The sequence below is a fragment of the Lathyrus oleraceus genome, chromosome 7 (assembly GCF_024323335.1).
Source record: "Lathyrus oleraceus cultivar Zhongwan6 chromosome 7, CAAS_Psat_ZW6_1.0, whole genome shotgun sequence".
Lineage (NCBI taxonomy): Eukaryota > Viridiplantae > Streptophyta > Magnoliopsida > Fabales > Fabaceae > Lathyrus > Lathyrus oleraceus.
In genome coordinates this window covers 186,187,394-186,209,423 of record NC_066585.1, presented here as the reverse complement: position 1 = coordinate 186,209,423, position 22,030 = coordinate 186,187,394, and the positions used below count along the sequence as shown (strand labels likewise).

At 40.1% G+C, this 22,030-nt stretch overlaps 1 pseudogene; it reads left to right on the top strand.

Moving 5' to 3' along the window:
- Positions 1-4,712: 4,712 nt before the first annotated feature.
- Positions 4,713-22,030, top strand: part of LOC127108013 (uncharacterized) — a 33,806-nt pseudogene continuing 16,488 nt past the window's right edge.

Sequence of the window (22,030 nt, the reverse complement as noted above, 5' to 3'; positions counted from 1 at the left end):
AATTCCTTCCTGTTGGTTGTATCCTTGTGCGACCAATCTTGCTTTGTTACGAACTATGATCCCATTCTCATCAAGTTTGTTCTTGAAGATCCATCTTGTTCCTATGATGTTCTTGTTGTCCGGTCTTGGTACAAGACTCCAAACTTGATTTCTTTCGAATTGGTTGAGTTCTTCTTGCATTCCTACTATCCATTGATCGTCGCCTAAGGCTTCATCGACTTTGGTTGGTTCTATTTGAGATACAAAAGCCATGTTGAGACAAGCATCCTTGAGATTTAGTCGTGTTGCAACGCCTTGGCTAATATCACCAATAACTTTATCGATCGGGTGATCTCTATGAGTTTTCCATTCTTTCGGTAGATCATGATGTTCTTCAATGATTGGTGAGCCATCTCCTTGTGGTATTGATTGAACCTTTGAAAGTTCATTTTCTTGTTGTGACATATCTATTATATCATCATCATCAACAACAATAAAGTTATCCTCTTTCGAGGGGTTAGTTTCATCAAAAGATACATGCATTGATTTTCAATAGAGAGAGTTCTTTTGTTGAAAATTCTAAATGCCTTACTAGATAGGGAGTAGCCAAGGAAGATACCTTCGTCGGATTTCTCATCGAACTTACCAAGGTTGTCCTTTCCATTGTTGAGGACAAAACAATTGCACCCAAAGATGTGAAAGAAAGATATATTAGGCTTCCTTCCTTTGAAAATCTCATACGGAGTCTTTTTGAGAATCGGCCGAATGTTGACACGGTTGCTAACAAAGCATGTTGTGCTAACTGCGTCCGCCCAAAAGTATTTAGGAAGGTTGGAGTCACTGAGCATTGTTCTTGCGAGTTCCACCAAGGATCTATTCTTTCTCTCTACGACACCGTTTTGTTGTGGTGTTCGTGGTGCAGAGAAGTTGTGGGAAATTTCGTGCTCTTCGCAAAATTCTTCAAAGAATGTGTTTTGAAATTCTCCACCGTGGTCACTTCTTATGGAGGTTATTGAGAGAGACTTCTCATTCTGAATTTGTATCGCATATTTTCTGAAAGCCTTGAAAGCATCGCTTTTCTGCACAAGAAACAATGTCCACGTATATCTAGAGAAGTCATCAACAATCACTAAAGCATAAACATTACCTCCGAAGCTTTTCGTTCTTGATGGACCGAAGAGATCCATGTGCAAGAGTTGAAGTGGCCTCGACGAAGATACAACATTCTTGGATTTGAAAGTTGTCTTGGTTTGCTTTCCCTTTTGACATGCGTCACAAAGCTTATCCTTGATGAACTTAATCTTTGGAAGACCAACAACTAGATCATGCTTTATTAATTTGTTCATGTGCTCCATGTGTATATGAGCGAATCTTTTATGCCATAGCCAAGCCTCGTTGTTGTTTGTCATTAAGCATTTTACCTTCAAGGAAGAGTCATCAAAAGAAGTCATAAAAATATTATTAACCCTTTTACCTTTTAGCAAAATGTCATGGGTGACTTCATGCTCTATCACACATTCATCTTTTGAGAAATTGATCCGGAACCCTTTGTCACACAATTGACTTATGCTAAGTAGGTTGTGCTTTAGGCCTTCAACATAAAGGACAACTTCGATGATGGTAAAAGGAGGTGCTCCAATGGTTCCTACTCCAAGGATCTTTCCTTTAGTGTCATCACCGTATGTAACATATCCCTTGGCCTTTAAAGATAGATGTGAAAATTTGTCGATATCGCCCGTCATATGCTTTGAACAACCGCTATCAAGATACCATTGATTCGAGGTTGTCTTCAAGCATACCTACAAAACAAAATCAAGTTTTGTTAGGTACCCAAATTGCTTTGGGTCCTTGGTAGTTAGTACCCTTTTTAACCCACACATAATGCCCTTTTGGAACGCTAAAGTTTCGCACATAACAAGCATTAGGTGTGTGCCCTTTGATTCCATAATAAAAGCAAGTAGGTTGAAAATCACTTCTATATCTAGGAACATAATTCTTCTTCTTAGAAATCATTTTCTTTTTATGACTTTGATGCATACATTTAGAGTTGTTTACTTTCTCTTTAACAACTTGTTCACTTGCTTTAACAAAAATGGTCTTATTTGTGCTTGGTTTAGAAAACTTAGAATATCCTAATCCACTTTTATCATTAGAGTACCTTTGGTGCTTAAGAATTTCTTCCAAGCCAATTTGACCTTTTTCATATCTTTCTAAAACTCTTTTAAGTTGAACAATTTGAAAAGATAAAGATTCACAATTCTTACATACAAGACTTTGTTTTTCATCCATCAACTTTTGTTTTCCACTTTCAATATATTTTTCCAAAGCAATATTTTTTTCTTCTAAGGATGAAATTTGTTTCTTTTGGGATGAAATACTTTTATACAATGTCTTGCATTCTTTTAAGAGTTCATTTATAACATCTTGTGCGTCATTGTCATAAACAGAAAAATTGCTACTAACCTCATCAATTTCTTTATCGGAGTAATGTGAAGCCATAAGAGCCATGTTGGCACATTCATCGCTTTCCGATTCCGAAGATGAACTGATCTCATTATCGTCCCAAGCGACGTAAGCCTTTTTGTTTTTGAATTCCTTCTTGCCTTTGAATCCTCCTTTCTTTGCAAGTTTTGGGCAATCCGGCTTTATGTGGCCTTGCTGTCCACATTCATAACAAGTGACGTCTTGCATTGATGTGGAGGATGCTTCCTTTTTCCTGAAATTTTTATTCTTTTTAGGATAAGAGGAATTTTTATTTTTATTAAAAAACTTACCAAGCTTCTTCACAAGAAGCATAAAGTTCTCATCTTCGGACGTCTCATCGTCTTTGTTATTTCTTGAATCAATTTTCAAGGCAATTCCCTTGGACTTCTTTTCTTGACTTTCGTGCTTCTCGAGCCTTCCAAGTTCCAATTCGTGTTCTTGAAGTTTTCCAAATAGAGACGCGGATGTCATCGTTGAGAGGCTCTTCTTTTCCGAAATAGCGGTCACTTTCGGTTGCCATTCTCTTGTCAAAGATCTTAGGACTTTCAGGTTGAGATCATCATTGGTGAAGGTTTTACCAAGAGCAATCAAGTGATTTGTTAGATGGACGAATCTCTTTTGTAAGGCAACTATAGATTCACCGGGCTGCATGCGGAACATCTCATATTCTTGACTTAGAGTGTTTAGCCTTGATCTCTTCACTTCGGTGGTTCCTTCATGTGTTTCTACCAAGGTGTCCCAAATTTCTTTTGCCGATTTACATTGAGATATACGAAAGAACTCGTCCATACTAAGAGCGCTTTGGAGTATGTTGATTGCCTTCTTCTCATTCAGAATCTTTTTCCTATCATCTTCGTCATAAGTGTTTTTCAACTTTGGGGTACCAACTCGATCCATTCACCATATTCACCGGTTTGTGTGGACCTTCTTCAACTGCTTCCCATATACCTTCCCCTTGGGCCTCAAGATGTGCCTTCATTCTGATTTTCCAGAAATCAAAATATTCTCCGGAGAAGAGTGGGGGCTTGTTGCTACTTCCACCGTCTTTGAAAACCGGGTTTATGCTTGCGGAAGCCATGCTGAATCTCTAGGAACAAGTTACCTATAACTTGCTCTGATGCCAATTGTAAGTTGTAAATGCGCCTAAGAGGGGGGGGGGGGGTGGTGAATTAGGTGGTTAAAAATTCTTCGAACTTGTTTCCGGTTTTTGGTTATTTTATGTTTAAGTGCGGAAAGATAAATTGCGGAAAGTAAAAAGACACCGGAAATTATAGTGGTTCCCTTCACAATCCGAAGGTACATCCACTCCCCTTTCGACTCGAAAGAGATTTCACTATAGTTAGAATTATGGTACAGCCTACTCACACCAATGGTGGTGCTTACTATCTAACCTATAGGTAAACAAGTGTATGAAGAACAATCCTCTTCAACACAAACCCTTGTGTCCAACAATCCTGGATCACAAGTCAAACAGAAATAAGTCTTTTTGATGATTTTAACAAAGTGTAGTATTATCAATCTTCTCTTGATTGATCTTCTCCTTAGATAAATAATTCACTCAATGAATAATATACAAGTGTTCAAAAATGGAATGAAAATTTTATTATGAACACTTTTATGAAATATTGAAGAAAATATGAAAGAGTGATTATCTTAAGTTTTTATGAAAATTCTTGGAGGTGAAAGTTCATTTTGAAAATTCAAGAATTTATATTGCCAAAACACCTTTTCAAAGAGGTTTAAATTTTTCATAAAAAATGATGAAAAGGTACAAGTTTCTGAAAATAATTTTTCACTAAAACGAACAGTGTTAACCGGTTAACCAAATGGGTTAACCGGTTAACGCATATAACGTTAACAGAGAATTTCAAAAACTGGGCCGTTAACCGGTTAACCCATATGGTTAACCGGTTAACACTGTTGAAATGCAGAAAAATACTTTAAGAAAAAAATGTATATCATTTCAACATGTTAACAAATGGTTATGTTAAAAATGCAAATACAGATCATGATTGTTGAACACTTGTATACTAATCTAAGAATGAATTAGATATACCTTAGAAGTGAATCAACAATCTTGCAAACGGTTGACTTGAAAAAGAAGCTTGATCAAAATGTTTCTCATGCATATGTGGCTTGATAACTTTGATGCTTGAATTATCTTTGAAGCTCTTCTCTTTTTGCATTGATACATGTTGTCTTCATCAAAATACTTTTTGGATTGAAGCTTGCTTCTACAAAGGCTCATCCGTTGGATCCTCTTGTTGCAAGAATTTGATGTTGAAATCAAAGACAAGAAATGATCGGAAAATTTGGTGGCAGATCATTTATCTCGCTTAGTTAATGTGGAGGTTACCGCTTCCGAGAAGGAAATTCGGGAAGAGTTTCCTGATGAAAAACTTTTCAAAGTTCAAGTTAGGTCGTGGTTTGCGGACTTTGCGAACCATAAGGCTAGTGGTTTGGTGCCTCCCGACCTAACTTCGAACCAAAAAAGAAATTTTCTCTCGGATGCTAAGTACTACGTATGGGATGACCCATACTTGTTTAAATTGGGTCGTGATAACCTTTTGAGGAGGTGTGTTATTGGCGATGAGGTGCAAAGCATTCTTTGGCATTGTCATAACTCGCCTTACGGCGGACACTACAATCGGGTAAGAACGACCACTAAAGTCCTTCAGTCAGGATTTTATTGTCTTACTATTTTCAAAGACGCAAATGCCCATGCGCAAAGTTGTGATAGTTGCCAAAGAAGTGGTGGGATTGGTAAGAAAGACGAGATGCCTCTCCAAAACATCCAAGAGGTTGAAGTATTCGATTGTTGGGGTATCGACTTTGTTGGACCATTCCCACCCTCATATGGCAATGAATATATGTTTGTGGCGGTTGACTACGTTTCTAAGTGGGTTGAGGAGATTGCCTCACCTCGGGCGGATGCTAAAACGGTAATAATTTTTTTGAAGAAAAACATCTTTTCCCGTTTTGGAACCCCCCGTGTGTGGATTAGTGACGGAGGGTCGCACTTTTGTAATGCACCGTTAGAAAACGTTTTGAAACATTACGATGTATCACATAGAGTGGCGACTCCGTATCACCCACAAGCAAACGGTCAAGCCGAAGTCTCTAATCGTGAGATTAAGAGAATTCTTGAAAAAACCGTGTCGAATTCTAAAAAAGAGTGGTCGTAAAAGTTGGATGAAGCTTTATGGGCATACCGTACCGCTTTTAAAGCTCCGATTGGGCTAACTCCTTTTCAATTGGTATTTGGTAAAACTTGCCATTTGCCGGTTGAATTGGAGCACAAAGCTTTGTGGGCTCTGAAATTATTGAACTTTGATAAGGATTTGGCCTGTGAAAAAAGAAAATTGAAATTGCTTGAGTTGGAAGAAATGCGCAATGCCGCATATCACTCGAGTTGGTTGTACAAAGAAAAGGTGAAAAAGTATCATGACAAAAAGCTTAGGAAGAAGGAATTTGTGCCCGGACAGTTGGTCCTTTTGTTCAATTCTAGGTTGAGGCTATTCCCTGGAAAATTGAAATCTAAATGGTCCGGGCCATATCATGTCAAAGAGGTCAAAAATTATGGAGTTGTTATCATTGAGGACTTGGAGAAGAAAGATAGTTGGACGGTTAACGACCAACGTTTGAAGATTTATCTTGGCGGTCTTGTGGATCGCGAGAGCTGTGCAATCTGCTTGGATGCTCCTCTGTGAGCATCTCGAACCGTCGAGCTTATCCGACATTAAACAAGCGCTTGTTAGGAGGCACCCCAACACTGTAAGTATTTACAACTTTGTGTTGTGTGGTATTGGTGTTGAAATTGGTGAAACCTTGCTGAATTTTGCTGTGCAGTGCTGTTTTGAAAAAAAACAGATACTGTCATGTTCGCTAGCTGCTCGCTAGGCGAAGCCAGTAGCGAGCTGTTCGTTAGCTGCTCGCTAGACGAAGACAGTAGCGAACATTGCGTGACAGAACTTTGTTCTATTTCACAGGGCCACTCATTTGGGCCCAAAACTCTTTATTTTGTTTTAAGTCTGAATATAAGGTCGAACTCACTCTCATTCTCACACTTTTCACTTCCATCTCACACAATCTCTAACTGTTGCATTTCAAACCCTAACCGTTGCATTTTAGAATCAATCAACCTCTTCAATCAGGTTTGTTCTGTCTCCATTCCTTTGTGCTTTCAATGTTGTAAATTCTGAAGAATGAGTCATTAGGGTTGAATTTGGGAGATTGGGTTTTCTGAAATTGGGTTTGCATGTATGTTTAGAACGAATCCTAGCATGTTAAATTACTTTGTTTCTAGAATTTGGGAAATTGGGTATCATTAGACTTTGGGTTTTCTGAAATTGGATTGTTTACAGTGGAGAACTCAGAATCCCGTAACATTCGCTAGCATCCTCGCTGGGCGAATCAAAGGCGAGCATTCGCTGCCACTTCGCTAAGCGAACCTGTAGCGAAGCTTCGCTGGGTCCTCGCTAAGCGAAGCGGTAGCGACCATGACAGTATTTGGTGTTTCTGTTTTGATCTCTAATCTGTTTTGTGGTTGTGTGTTGTTTCTTTTCTATGATTTTACAGATGGCATCCAGGTCAAGTGCTTCAAAAAAGAGAAAGGTCGGGAGCACTTCCCAAACTGTGCCAATTCAATTTGACACCGACAAATTCATTGGGCCGAAGCAAGCCGCACGTTATGTGGCGTTGGAGAAAAGGAAGATCTTACCTGAGAAGAGGTTTTTGATCAACCCCGAAGGCGATTATCGAACATTTGCAGGGTTGATACATAGCAAGAAATGGGACAGGTTGATCTCTCCACTCGAAAGCTATGATATTGAGATAGTGCGTGAGTTCTATGCGAACGCGCTGCCAAATGACGACGAGCCTTTCACTTGGACTACAAGAGTGTCAGGACGTCAGGTTGCTTTCGATAGGGATGCTATTAACCGAGTGCTAGGTGAACCGCTCCATCTGGGAGCTAATGAGAGGGATGCATACCACAGAGATCTGAGGCTCCACAGGGACACTGATTCTATTTCTGCGGCCCTGTTGTTTGAGGGAAAGTCAGTTGAGGTGAACCCATTTGGGGTTCCGGTGAGGTACCATCAGGAGGATATGATTCCCTTGGCTCAGCTGATCTTGATGCTGGTTCTGATCAATATTAAGGCCAAGTCACACACGTCGACCGTGCCGATCCTAGTGGCACACTTGGTCCACTATATTCTGACTAATGTACAGATCGATGTGGCGCGAATCATTGCGATTGAGATGAAGTTTGTGGTTGAGAGCGAGCTGAAGTCGCGGGCACGAGTTAACTGCCCCCTTTATTTCCCTTGTCTCATCATGGCTTTGTGCCAACAGTCGAGGGTGAAGCTACCCTCCCGCAGTCAGGTAAGGATTCCGTCCGCAATCGACGATCGATATGTGGCCAAGTACTGTAAGCCGAAGAACTTCCGAGGTAGTACAACTGCTGATGATACTGGGGCTTCTGATGGTCCTGGTGTTTTTTCTCAGGGGTTTGATCCTTTCCAGCAAGCTGTTTGCAATTACAATTGGGATTGGATGGCGGCAACTCAGTGAGCCATGATTGATATACATGACTCTATGCAGTTATTACAGTTGCAGGTACGTGACCCTTCTGGAGAGCATCCTATGATGACGCGTGAGCAGTTCCTGCAACATGCTAGCTGGCCTGAGGACAGACATGTTTTCGTAGAAGGGGCAGGTGCTGGTGCTTCTGATGCTGATGCTTCTGGTGGCGCTGATGATGATGGTGATGATGATGATCATTCCGGTTCTGAGGCCGGTAGTGAGGAGAGTTCTGAGTCCTATGAGGACTAAGTTTTTTTTATGATATGTTTTATTTTCTTGTATTTTCAGATATTGGGTAATTTGGTTATGTACTTTTTGGGGTGTTTTGTCCCCCACACACATTTTAACATTTTGAAGTTATAGTTGTTGTTTATGTTTTCAATTATTGTGTTTGGTTTGAATTTCTTTTGTTTAATAAAATTTTGGTTGTTGAGGGTCAAACCTTCTAGATTGGTTGCTCCTCAAAGAAGTATCCAATGAAGGTGCATCCGAGCTTGGATGGCGATGATAAAAATAAACAAGCGAATAATGCTAAGGTACATGGTTACCTCCGGTTAGAATTTTAGAATGCATTAAGAACTTTACTCTTTTCGTAATTGAATATTGTTCTTTTTGCAACATAATTGAATGAATGATTCACCTAGGACTTAGAACCACAAATTGTGAGGAAACCTCCATTGTACACTAAAATGCTGGATTCTAATAAACTGTGTTGATTCATTTGATTCATGCTTTGTCTTTTATTATTGTGAATTTGAGGAAGCAATTAGAAATGATCAAGGCGCTTGTTTTCGTTCGAGCACAACCAGTTCCAAATACAACTTACCCGTGAGCAGAGAGTATTCGTGAACCCCTTTGAGCTTAAACAGTTGAATCTCAGCTTGAAATAAGGCGAGATGTCAAAATCTTTTTTCTTGAAACCCTGAAATTTTTTATAATTGTTCTTTTGCCGTAAAAAGTCAAGAGCATTCACTTGGGGTGAGTAAAAGATAAGTTGGGGAGAACGAAAGTGAGAATCGGTAGGTGCCACAACTCTTGAATAACCGAGCAAGCATTGAGAAAAAAAATTAGAAAAGAGAAACATCTGTTTTGTGAATACGATGTGAAAAGAAAAAAAAAGAGAAGGAAAATGAAAATGAATGCTTGCTTGGAAGAAAATTAGTGAAAAACAAAAATTGAGTTGTGAAATAAGAGTTGTGAAGGTTTCAAATGAGAAACAAGTGGAACGAAGTTGAGATGTGTGAATAGCTTGTACAGTGAATGTCTCTTTTGCGTCGGCAAGTTCGTTTTCAATGGCCTTAGATATGAACCTTGTTTGTAAACCTAACCATGCTACAACCGGAAAAGACCTTAGTGATCTTCGTGCTTCCGCATTTTCATTTATAATTGTTAGACATTGTATGAATTAAATTGACTTTTGCATTATTTGTTGGAGAGTGAGATTGTCCCCGCGGTTGCAAACGCGTAATTTCTTCATTCCTTAATCGAAGAGGAGAGATAGGGTGATTCATTCAGGATAACATTGTTGTGGATTGATACATGTTTTGCATTGCTATAAGGCTTTAGTTCTTGTGTATTGTGTTATTCTAACCATTGGTAACTTGTGTCTGGTTGATTCCCTTGTGTTTGAGCCATTTTATCCGATTTCGGAGAAATCTTTTTCTTTAGGCAAATCCTCTTGTCCTTCAAGAGGCATACTTTGCTTGAGGGCAAGCAAGAATCTAGTTGGGGAGAGTTGTTAGATGCCCAAGTTTACTTATTTGAGCTATCAAATGTGGGCATCTTTCACTCCTTTTTGTCAAAAAAGTGATCGAAGCCGCCCTTGCTTTTGTTGATTTGAAATACTATGGAAATGATCTTGGTACCTTTAATTTGTGTGTTATTGTGCAGGAATTAGGCATGAAAGAGTAGAAAACTAAGGCACAAGAAAGATGGCAAAGGAACCAAGAAAGAAAGCAAACATTAGCAAGCTCGCTAGGCGAGTGAGGTAGCGAAGTGCTCGCTAGGCGAGCACTCAGCGAGATTCCAGCGAACACTCCCAGACTTGGACAGAACCAAAAAGATCAAGTACTCGCCAGGCGAGCATCCAGCGAGCAAGCAGCGAACAATTCCGGTAGCGAAACCATCAAAACTCACTATGGCGAGGGAAGTAGCTAAGTACTCGCTAGGCGAACATCCAGCGAGCAGGTAGCGAGCAATTCCAGTAGCAAAAACATCATAACTCGCTGAAGCGAATGAGAGAAGCGAAGGCTTCGCCTAGCGAAGGATTGTTCGCCTAGCGAACAGATGCAAACTTTTCTGGGATGTTTCCTCTGGACGCAGGCTATTCTGGTGGCTTATTTTGGGGCTCGCTAGGCGAACCATTCTGCTCGCCGAGCGAGCATGACAGCTCAGTAACCATTACTATAAGTAGCATGTGCTACTTTTTGGAAACTGACTTAGATATTTTTTCATCATCTTTTTACTTGTTTTCTTGCTATAGGGGATTTTTGTGCCCAAGAAACCCCATTTTCTCATTCTTCATCTTCTCTTGACAATATTTTGCAAAAAGAAGGTGGATTCCCATCCAATCTCGATTCTTCGACTCGGATGTTGATCAACCTTCTTCCGAAACTTGTTGCTCAAGCTACCATGGAAATGAGTGGCTAAGTCTTTCATTTTGTCAAGGTTAGATGTAGATGATCATAAGCTTTGTATGTATATGGGTTGATCTTCATTTGTAAACTCTTTGATGATGAATGTATGGTGAAAACCTTGCTTTATTGATAACTCTTTGTGTTGGTTTATGATTGAAAGGTGTTTTCCAACTCTTGACCTAGGTTTTCATCCATCCTTGTTCTTTAGCTAGAGATAGTATTGAATGAGTTTGTTCACTAAAAAAGTTAAACCTAAAAGTTGTCAGTTTGATAGATTGTGTGAGAAATCAACAATGGATCAAAATGGGAAAAACCACAATGTGTGTTAGAAATAAACACATTGGGAGGACTTTGTGAATGTGTTTATCATCTAATGGAGTTTATGAGTTTTGTTTGATCGAACATATGCATGCAAAGTGATCGTCGAACCCTAACTTTGACAATCTTTCTCAAATCGTAAAACCAAAACTTTTACCGTAATTTCTTACTTTTTATGCAAGCTACCGTAACCGAAAACTAAAACTCCCCTTGTTACTATAAGTTAAGAACTTAACAACTGTCGAACGGCAGCAATATCACATAATCCCTGTGGAGACGATAACAAATCCCGATACTCTACCCATGTTTCACCAGTCATGAGTTCTCATCTCCCATTACTCCTCAGCAAAATGGTGTGGTAGAAAGGAAAAATAGAACTCTCCAAGAATCAGCCTGAGCTATGATTCATGATAAGAAATTGCCCTACCACTTCTGGGTTGAAGCTATGAACACAACCTGCTATGTTCACAACAGAGTAACCTTGAAGAAAGGGACTCATACTACTTTATATGAAGTCTGGAAAGGGAGAAGACCTACAGTCAAATACTTCCATGTGTTTGGTAGTGAATGTTATATCTTGACTGATCGAGAACAAAGAAGGAAGATGGATCCCAAGAGTGATGAAGGAATATTTTTGGGCTACTCAACAAACAGCAGAGCATTTAGAGTCTTTAATTCCAGAACAAAAGTAGTGATGATATCTATCAATGTTGTGGTTGATGATCAACAGACTGATGTCACAAACGATGTTGAGACATCCCTAAATGATCCCCCAGCTGATTTCCCAGACAAAAGTAATGAGAGTGAACTCACTAAAGCTGAACCTGAATTAAACAAAATTAATAAGGGACCCTCTATCAGAATTCAGAAGGATCATCCTAAAGATCTCATTATAGGAGACCCAAATAAAGGGGTCACAACTAGATCAAGGGAAGTGATCTCACATGGTTGTTTTGTGTCCAAGATTGAGCCTAGGAATGTCAAGGAAGCCTTGACTAATGAATTCGGGATCAATGCCATGTAGGAAGAGTTAGGCCAATTCAAGAGAAATGAAGTATGGGAACTGGTTCCAAGACCTAAAGGAATAAATATCATTGGAACAAAGTGGGTTTACAAGAATAAATCTGATGAACAAGGGGTGGTTACTAAAAATAAAGCAAGATTAGTAGCACAAGGATACACTCAAGTTGAAGGAGTTGGCTTTGATGAAACATTTGCCCTTGTAGCTCGCCTTGAGTCCATTAGACTATTGCTTGGAGTGGCATGTATTCTGAAGTTTAAACTGTTCCAAATGGATGTAAAAAGTGCCTTCTTGAATGGTTACTTAAATGAGGAAGTGTATGTTGAACAACCTAAAGGATTTACATATCTAAATCTTCCAAAGCATGTGTATAAGTTGAGGAAAGCCCTCTATGGTTTAAAACAAGCTCCTAGGGTTGGTATGATAGACTCACAGTGTTTCTCATTAACAATGGATACAGGAAGGGAGGCATTGACAAGACCCCATTTGTTAAGAATGAAGGAGGAAAACTCATGGTGGCTCAAATATATGTGGATGATATTGTGTTTGGTGGGATGTCAGATCAGATGGTCGAACATTTTGTTAAACAAATGCAGTATGAATTTGAAATGAGCCTTGTTGGAGAGCTGACCTATTTTCTTGGGCTACAAGTCAAGCAGATGGAAGATTCTATCTTTCTATCTCAAAGCAAATATGCCAAAAAGATTGTTAAGAAGTTTGGCATGGAGAATGCAAGTCATAAAAGGACACCTGCTCCTACACATCTGAAAGTCTCCAAATATGAAAATGGTGTTAGTGTAGATCAAATTCTCTACAGAAGCATGATAGGAAGTCTGCTATATCTCACAGCAAGCAGACCTGACATTGCTTTTGCTGTAGGTGTTTGTGCTAGATATCAAGTTGAACCAAAAGTCAGTCACATAAACCAAGTGAAAAGGATACTGAAATATGTCAATGGCACCAATGACTATGGGATGTTGTACACTCATAGATCTGAATCTATGCTGACTGGATACTGTGATGCTGACTGGGCTGGAAGTGCTGATGATAGGAAAAGCACATCAGGAGGATGTTTCTTCTTATGGAATAACTTAATATCATGGTTTAGTAAGAAACAAAATTGTGTTTCTCTGTCCACTGCTGAAGCTGAATACATAGCAACTGGAAGTAGTTATTCTCAACTGGTTTGGATGAAACATATGCTGACTGAATACAATGTCACGCAAGATGTCATGACATTGTACTGTGACAACCTGGGTGCTATAAATATTTCTAAGAATCCTATTCAGCACAGCAGGACAAAACATATTGATATTCGTCATCATTTTATTAGAGAACTAGTGGAAGAGAAAATCATAGCCCTGGAGCATGTTACTACTGAAATGCAATTAGTTGATATATTTACAAAGGATTTGGATGCTAATAAATTTGAATGTCTAAGAGGAAAATTAGGGATTTGTATCTATGAAAATTTATAGCAGTTAATTTGGAGTGGAAAAGGTAATAAAAATATTGTCTACCCACTTAAAAGAAAGTGCCCCAATTATGGTAAATCATCACCTAGTATTGGAACTTCCCTCTATAGCATTTTCACACGCAACCTCTACTCAAACATTTCCACCTTCCTTCAATTTCATCAACCTTCTCTGCTAGGGCAACAGAAACCTTTCCATAAGAACAACAAGATGTCACAACATCCTTCACCATCTGGTTCTAAAAACACCAAACCTGAGCACAAAGCTAAAATGCCCTCTATGGACATTCTTAATGAAGACATTTTGGACGTGATTCCCCTGTCTGTCATTCCAGGCGACGCTCCTGGTTCATCCTCAACTGCATGCCCTACTCAAGGTAACAGTTCCAATATCCCCTCTAGCTCTACTTATACTCCTAGTTCTAAGGACGACATGCATCACACTGATCGTGTCATTAGAAATCTTGTCACGAGGATCCTCAATGAAGGACACTCTATAAAGGGAGTTTCTACTCCTCTATCAAGAAGGGACCCCTCTCCTGAGGTTGGACCTCACAATGAGAAGGAGGATGATTCCTCTAATTCTGAAAAAGATATAGCTGCTGAAGGATTATGCTCGTTAGGGCAAACTTTGTCTAGTAAGAAATCTGTGGCATCACCTACTACAAATGCTTCTCAATCTAAGAAGCATGACTCTGCTAAGAAGGTGATTGACGTAGAAGTTGTGAGTTCGGATGATGAAGATGATAGATTGCTTCATCACTTGAAGCCTAGTGTGGCTAAGAGGATGAAGACCAGGAACAGAAGGTCTGTGGCTGAGATGATGACAGCCAAAACTGCTAAGAAGGCTACTGCTGTAGACCCCTTGATCGGCCACCATTTACACTCAGTTTTCATCATCTATCCAGCATGGAATCTTCATGAATTGGTACCTTTGTGCGTTTTATTTTAGTGATTTCTTTAGTTTATTACATTTTATGAATTTCCGTTTGTTTTATGTTACGTTAGTAGTTTTTCGCCTTTTGCCGCATTTTATGCGTTTCTGTGTAGGCTGTTGGTTTCCAGGTTAGATAACAAGTCTGAAAGTTGCGTACCGGAAGAATGGAGGTTAGAGACTTAAGGAAAAGCGAAAAACAGACAAAACAGGGGGCTGCCACGGGTGCCCGTGTCAGCTGACACGACCCGTGTCAGCATGTGCAGAACAAGCTATCCTGAACCCAATAAACAGTGGGCTGACACGAGTGCCCGTGTCACCTGACACGGCCCGTGTCACCTGACACGGCCCGTGTCACCTGACACGGCCCGTGTCAGCATGGAGTGCCTTGTTGAACCTACAGAGGAGCCAACACGGGCAGCAGTGTCACCTGACACGACCCGTGTTAGCCATTTCGCCCCAATTTTTGATTTTTCTTATTTTAACTCCTTTGGACATCCGGAGGGCATTTTGGGCATTTTGCAATATTTTTAGTTGTTTGGAAATTATTTAGTTGGAATTTGGGCACTGAGAAAAAGGACTTTGGTATCGTGAAAAGAAAAGAATACGAAGAAAGGAAGCAACCTTGCAAGGTGTGGAGAAGAGAAGAGATCTTCAAGATCGGAAGAAATTGAAGATCAATTTTCATCAACAACAACTTGTAATGTCTTTAATTTGTAATCTTTTGTCTTTGAATATTATGAGAGGCTAAACCCCCCCATGCTAAGGGGGTGTCCCTGAATTGCTATTGTATGAATATTTTATCCATGTTCTTATAATAATTGATGTTTTCGTAATTCAAATTATTATACAACGTGCTTAATGCTTAATTTTATCGAACAAATGAAATTATGATCTCTGGTTAAGGTTTAGGTCGGACAAACCGCCTTATCCCTTGTTGTATAATAAAACTCGCGTTTAATCACTTAAGAATGAGGATCAAACTGTGGTTACCATAAATTCTTGATTAAGTAAATATTTCTTAACAGCAATTTGAATGACTAAGGAATTAGGAGTGAATTTGCCTGTTAAATGGTTTTGGCTAAGGAATTAGAGAAAACTACTCTGGAGAAACTGTGTTGAATTATAATAGCATCGATGTTATATGATATGGAAAAAGTGGAATACACAGCAATTCATACACCTGGCTCTAGCATTATTTCTCATATCGATTAAAAAAGTTTTTTATGCTTTATATTTTTATTTCTTATCAATTGTGAAAACAATCATCAAACCACATATGAACTTTTGTTCAATTGAATTATTATAAAAATTGATACTTTCTACGCAGTCCTCGAGATCGATACTTGGGATAACTCCCTTTTTATTACTACATTGGTGCAAATAGTACACTTGCTATTTTATCGATCAAGTTTTTGGCACCGTTGCCGGGGACTGCCAAAAGTATAAGTTGAAAAATAATTCAATTGGAATTTTGTTGCTCTGCAGCTAAATATTTTCTGTATTATTGTTTATTCTAATAATTGTCTAATTTGTGTATGCGAGGTAAGGCCTCAGCTGAATTTCTTTTTGACGCAGAACCCGGAAGATTATTGCGTGCAAGACGACGAAAAGCTAGGCTGGAACTTTCAGAATCATCCTCTATTGTTTCTGAGTCTGAAAAAGAAGAAGTTGTTTCAGTCCATTCGGAAGACTCAGAAGCTGTTTCTGAACTAATGGCTGAACCCCAGGGTGAAGCCCCACTACCTCCTGCAGAAAGACTTTTGGGTGACTATGGGGGTGCAAATGCTCCTACTGGAAGGTTAACAATTGTGAACCAACCGGTAAATGTTGATCATTTTCAGCTGCACCCTTCAATGATTCGTACACTCGAGAGGAGACCGTTCTCCGGAAAAATCAATGAAGATGCCAACAAGCATTTACAAAGATTTCTGACCATGACGACATCGTTGAAAATTGAGGGACACTCAGAGGAAGCTAAAAAGTTGGTTATGTTCCCGTTTACACTGTCGGAAGATGCCGAAGAGTGGTTTTACTCTTTACCCGCAGGAAGCATAACAGCTTGGCAACAAATGGAGACAACATTCCTAAATGAGTACTTCCCTGCTTCTGTGTATATCCGTAAGAGATATGATATTGTTAATTTTAAACAGAAGGAAGGAGAGTCACTCAGAGACGCTTACAAGCGGTTCAAGCGATTGTTGGTTGCATGTCCTACTCATAACATGGATGCAACCGAACAGATGCAAAATTTTGTGAATGGACTTAGAATGAAGACTAAGCAACTCATAGACACAGCTGCCGGTGGCTCAACAAACTTTACAACAACCACTGGAATAAAGAAAATCATTGAAGCCATTGCAGCAAATGAGCATCTGGAACTCTATGACCGCAGTGTAAGTCAACCTGAAGGTATCATTGATCTCAAACTGGCAAATCAAGTTGTGAAGATGGAAGATCAAATAACAACTAAAGTAGAGAGAAGACTCAAGAAAATGACTCTTGACACTCAAACGGTGGCACAAGTGCAACCGGTCTAACCTATTCAAGCTGTTAGTTGTGAAATTTGTGGAGGTCCTCACTTCGCCATGCATTGTGTGGCAACTGCTCAACAGATAGAAGAGATTAATTTTCTGAACAGAATAATCCTTACTCCAATACATATAATCCTAGATGGAAAAATCATCCAAATTTTTCCTGGAAGGACCAGCAAGGAAATGCTCAGAAGCAAGCGCCCACCCAGTATCAGAGTCAACCACAACAATAGTACCGTCCACAACAACAACAACCTTACCAGCAACAACAGTTTCACCCGTCCCAACAACAATTTCAACAACAGGTTCCAAGAAAAGCAGATTGGGAAATTGCCATTGAAAAAATGGCAGCTCAAAGTTCTCAATTTCTAGAGGAGACTAGAAGTAATATGAGAAACACTGGTTCTTCAATAAAAAATCTGGAAGTGCAAATGAGTCAGATTGCTCAACAACTTGCGGGTTCGCAAACACCAGGTGCATTACTGAGTGCTAGAGTTACGAATCCAAGAGAGCATAATAATGTGAGTGTTGTTACCACAAGGAGTGGTAAGGCAAAAGAAGTCCCTGAAAAAGATGATGAACAAGAATACCAATTGCTTGAAGTTAATTTGGAGATAAAAGAGAATGAAGTTGTTAGTGAAGAGGTGATGGCACCTGAACCTGTGGCTAAAGAAAAAGTTAGTGAATCAAAGCCGGTTGTCAAACTCCCTTTCCCAACAAGAAATAAGAAGAAAGAGAAACATAAGAAGAACTTTTAAGAGTTCTTGGAGATGTTCTAAAAGCTTGAAATCAACATTCCGTTCTTGGAGGCACTTGAGAAAATTCCCTCTTATGCTAAATTCATGAAAGACATTATCTCAAAAAGGAGGAGCACTGACACTGACTCTATTGTACTAACCGAAACTTGCAGTGCTATTTTGCAGGGTATGAAGATCCCGATAAAGAAAAAAGATCGAGGCTAGGTAACTATCCCTTGCACTATCGGGGATAGATCTTTCAAGAAGGCCTTATAGACTTGGGGGCAAGTGTGAGCCTCATGCCTTTATCCATTTACAAGAGGTTGGGGATTGGAAAAGTACAGGATATCCGAATGACACTTCAATTTGCTGACCACTCTGTGAAGAGACCTTATGGAGTGGTGGAAGATGTTCTTGTGAAGATTGATAAGTTTGTCTTTCCCGTAGACTTTGTGATCTTAGAAATGCCGGAAGATGAAGAGATATCGCTCATTCTTGGTAGACCATTTTTGGAGACCGGGAGGTGTTTGATAGATATAGAAGAAGGCACCATGACTCTAAAGGTTTATGACGAAGAGTTAAAAATTGACGTGCGCAACACCATGAAATACAAAGTTGATGTAGCCACCAGCCAACACATAGAGGTTATTGATCAAATGGTTCTGAAAGAAAATCACCTAGGTGAACAAAAATGACCCTTGGAGAGCATCCTAAGTCTCTCAATCTTTGAAGACACTCAAGAAGTGGATGACAAGGAGAGAGAAGTGTTAACTCTGTTGGCAACACAACAGCCCATTAAGGGATCCCGATCACTCCGATGGGAAAACTTAAGGGAACCTCAAGTTGAAGAAAAGAAAGATGAGACCAAGAAAGTGGCTGAGCTGAAACAGTTACCTGACAATCTCAAGTATGTTTTTCTAGACCCCAAAAGGAAATGCCCGGCTATTATAAGCTCTCATCTAGAGGTTTCTCAAGAAGACAAGCTTGTCAAGGTTTTGAAGAAACATAATAGTGCCATGGGATGGGCAATAGAAGACTTGAAGGGAATTATCCCTACGGTGTGTATACATAAAATTCTCATGGAGGATGGTCACAAACCGGTGGTGCAACCACAAAGAAGACTAAACCCCGTGATGAAGGAAGTGGTTAGGAAAGAGGTTGTTAAACTGTTAGACGCCGGGTTAATTTATCTTATATCCGATAGCTCTTGGGTGAGTCTAGTGCATGTGGTCCCGAAGAAAGGAGGACCTACAGTTATAAGGAATGAAAAAAATGAGTTACTCCCTACTAGGACGGTCACGGGTTGGCGTGTGTGCATCGACTACAGGAGGTTGAATTTAGCAACCAGAAAGGACCATTTTCCGCTAACCAGATAGCTGTTGCACCGGAAGACCAAGAGAAGACAACTTTTACATGCCCCTATGGTATCTTCACATACAGAAGAATGCCATTCGAGTTATGTAATGCTCCAGCTACATTCCAAAGATGCATGACCTCCATTTTTGCGGACATGCTTGAAAAGCGTATGGAGGTCTTCATGGATGACTTTTCGGTATTTGGTTTTTCTTTTGATAATTGTTTAACTAACCTTTCCCTTGTATTAGAAAGATGCCAACAGACCAATCTGATTCTCAATTGGGAGAAATGTCACTTCATGGTTCGAGAAGGAATAGTCTTAGGTCACAAAATCTCTCACAAAGGGATAGAAGTGGACCAAGCCAAGATTGAGGTAATCGAAAAGCTGCCACCTCCTGTGAATGAAAAAGGTATAAGAAGCTTCTTAGGATATGCGGGTTTCTACCGCAGGTTCATAAGAGATTTCTCCAAGATAGCTAAACCCTTAACTACCCTGTTGGTTAAGGACAAGGCTTTCATTTTTGATAAAGACTGTGCCATTGCATTCGAAACGATAAAAGATAAATTGGTGACGGCACCTATTGTCATTGCTCCTGACTGGTCGCTACCATTTGAGATCATGTGTGATGCGAGTGACATCGCAGTGGGAGAAGTGTTTGGGCAACAAAGAGATAAGCTTCTGCATGTTATATATTATGCCAGTCATGTGTTGAACCCTGCACAAATGAATTATGCAACTACCGAAAAGGAGTTGCTAGCTTTAGTCTATGACTTTGACAAGTTCAGGCAATATATGTTGGGTTCTAGAGTCATTGTTTATACTCACCATGCTGCTTTGAAGTATTTGTTTGCTAAACAGGACTCGAAGCCAAGACTGTTGCGGTGGATCCTGCTCCTCCAAGAGTTTAATGTGGAGATTCGGGATAAAAGAGAGTGCGGAAACACTGTAGCAGATCACCTTTCCCGGATGTCTCCAATAGAAGAGAATGAGGAAAAGCACCCAATAAATGATGAGTTTGCTGATGAACACATCCTTGCGGTTATTGGAATGCCTTGGTTCGCAGACTATGCGAACTATCTAGTAGGCGGGGTGATCCCGAATGAATTTGACTCTAACCGTAAGAAAAAGTTTGTTCATGATTGCAGGTTCTATTTGTGGGACGACCCCTTCTTGTACAAGAAGGGAGTAGACGGGTTGGTCAGAAGATGTGTTCCAGAAGAAGAACAGAGGGATGTGCTGAAAGCTTGTCACGATTCGGACTATGGTGGACACTTTAGTGGTGATAGAACTGCTTCCAAAGTCCTCCAATCAGGTTTATACTGGCCGACACTATTCAAAGATGCTCAAAAAATGATCAAAGAGTGCGATAAATGCCAAAGGATGGGAAATATTTCGAAAAGAAATCAGATGCCGCAAAATCCCATGCTGGAAGTTGAACTCTTTAATGTGTGGGGTATTGACTTTATGGCGGTGGATTATGTATCCAAGTGGGTAGAAGCAGTCGCACTACCGACAAATGATGCAAAAGTGGTGGTCAAGTTTTTAAAAGAAAACATATTTTTCAGGTTTGGAGTGCCAAGAGCTCTTATTAGTGATGAAGGAACTCACTTCTTAAATCACCTAATGGAGAAGTTACTCTTGAAATACAATGTGAAACACCGGATAGCCACTCCATACCACCCGCAAACAAGTGGTCAAGTTGAAGTGTCAAATCGGCAGCTGAAATAAATCCTAGAAAAGACGGTTAATGCTTCTCGCAAGGATTGGGCGAGTAAGCTTGATGATGCACTGTGGGCATATCGTACTGCTTTCAAAACACCGATTGGTATGTCCCCATATCAATTGGTATATGGTAAGGCCTGTCATCTACCCTTGGAACTGTAACACAAAGCCTTGTGGGCTTCCGAATTCCTTAACTTGGATCTTTATAAAGCAGGAGAATCCCAAATCCTTCAACTCCACGAGTTGGAAGAATTTAGGAACCTGGCATATGAAAATGCAAAGATCTACAAAGATCAAACGGAGAAATGGCATGACAAAAGAATCCAAAGGAAAGAGTTCTGGGAAGGACAGAGGGTACTACTGTTCAATTCAAGAATGAAGTTGTTCTCTGGAAAATTGAGATCGAAATGGTCAGGTCCGTTTGTGGTGCACAAAGTATATCCCCATGGAGCAGTTGAAATAAAAAACCCTTCCAATGGAGATTTTTTAAAAGTGAATGGCTAGAGATTGAAGCCGTACAATATGGGGCAAGCTGTGGGCCAAATTGATGTTGTTCATCTTGTCTGATAAGATGTGCAACCGTCGAGCCAAGCGACGTTAAACGAAGCGCTACGTGGGAGGCAACCCACGCTTTTGTATCTAATCATTTTCTTTGTTTGGTTGTGTGTTATTTACTTGCAGGCGTATACAATGTTTGATAGAGGAGTTAAAGGTAGCGATCACAACAAATCTCTGAAAAATTCGGAAGCTAAAGTCGTGCACATCACAAGAAAAAGAAACCAAGAAAAATGAGAAAACAGGGGCCTGACACGGGCGTCCGTGTCAGCTGACACGGCCCGTGTCAGGAAGAGGAATATGGTGTTGGAAAATTGGATTTCCAGGGGCCTGACACGGCCGCCCGTGTCAGGTGACACGGCCCGTGTCAGGTGACACGGCCCGTGTCAGCTCTGGACGAAATAAGCCGATTTTAAGCGCTTCTGGGAATGACACGACCCGTGTTAGGGGGGCGTGTTACGCTGACACGGCCGCCCGTGTCAGCTGACATGGCCGTGTCAGCTCGTGCAGTGGTGAATTTTTTTTGAAAATTCTAGCCGTTGGGCACCTTTCACCATGCAAATTTGACCGTTGGAGGAGGGGGCCACCTCCAAAAATCACCCTATAAATACACCCAATCCCCACTTCTTTCCTTATTTACCACATTACCTTCATACTTCTTCGTCTCCACCTTCTTTCTCTCAAATAGACCTA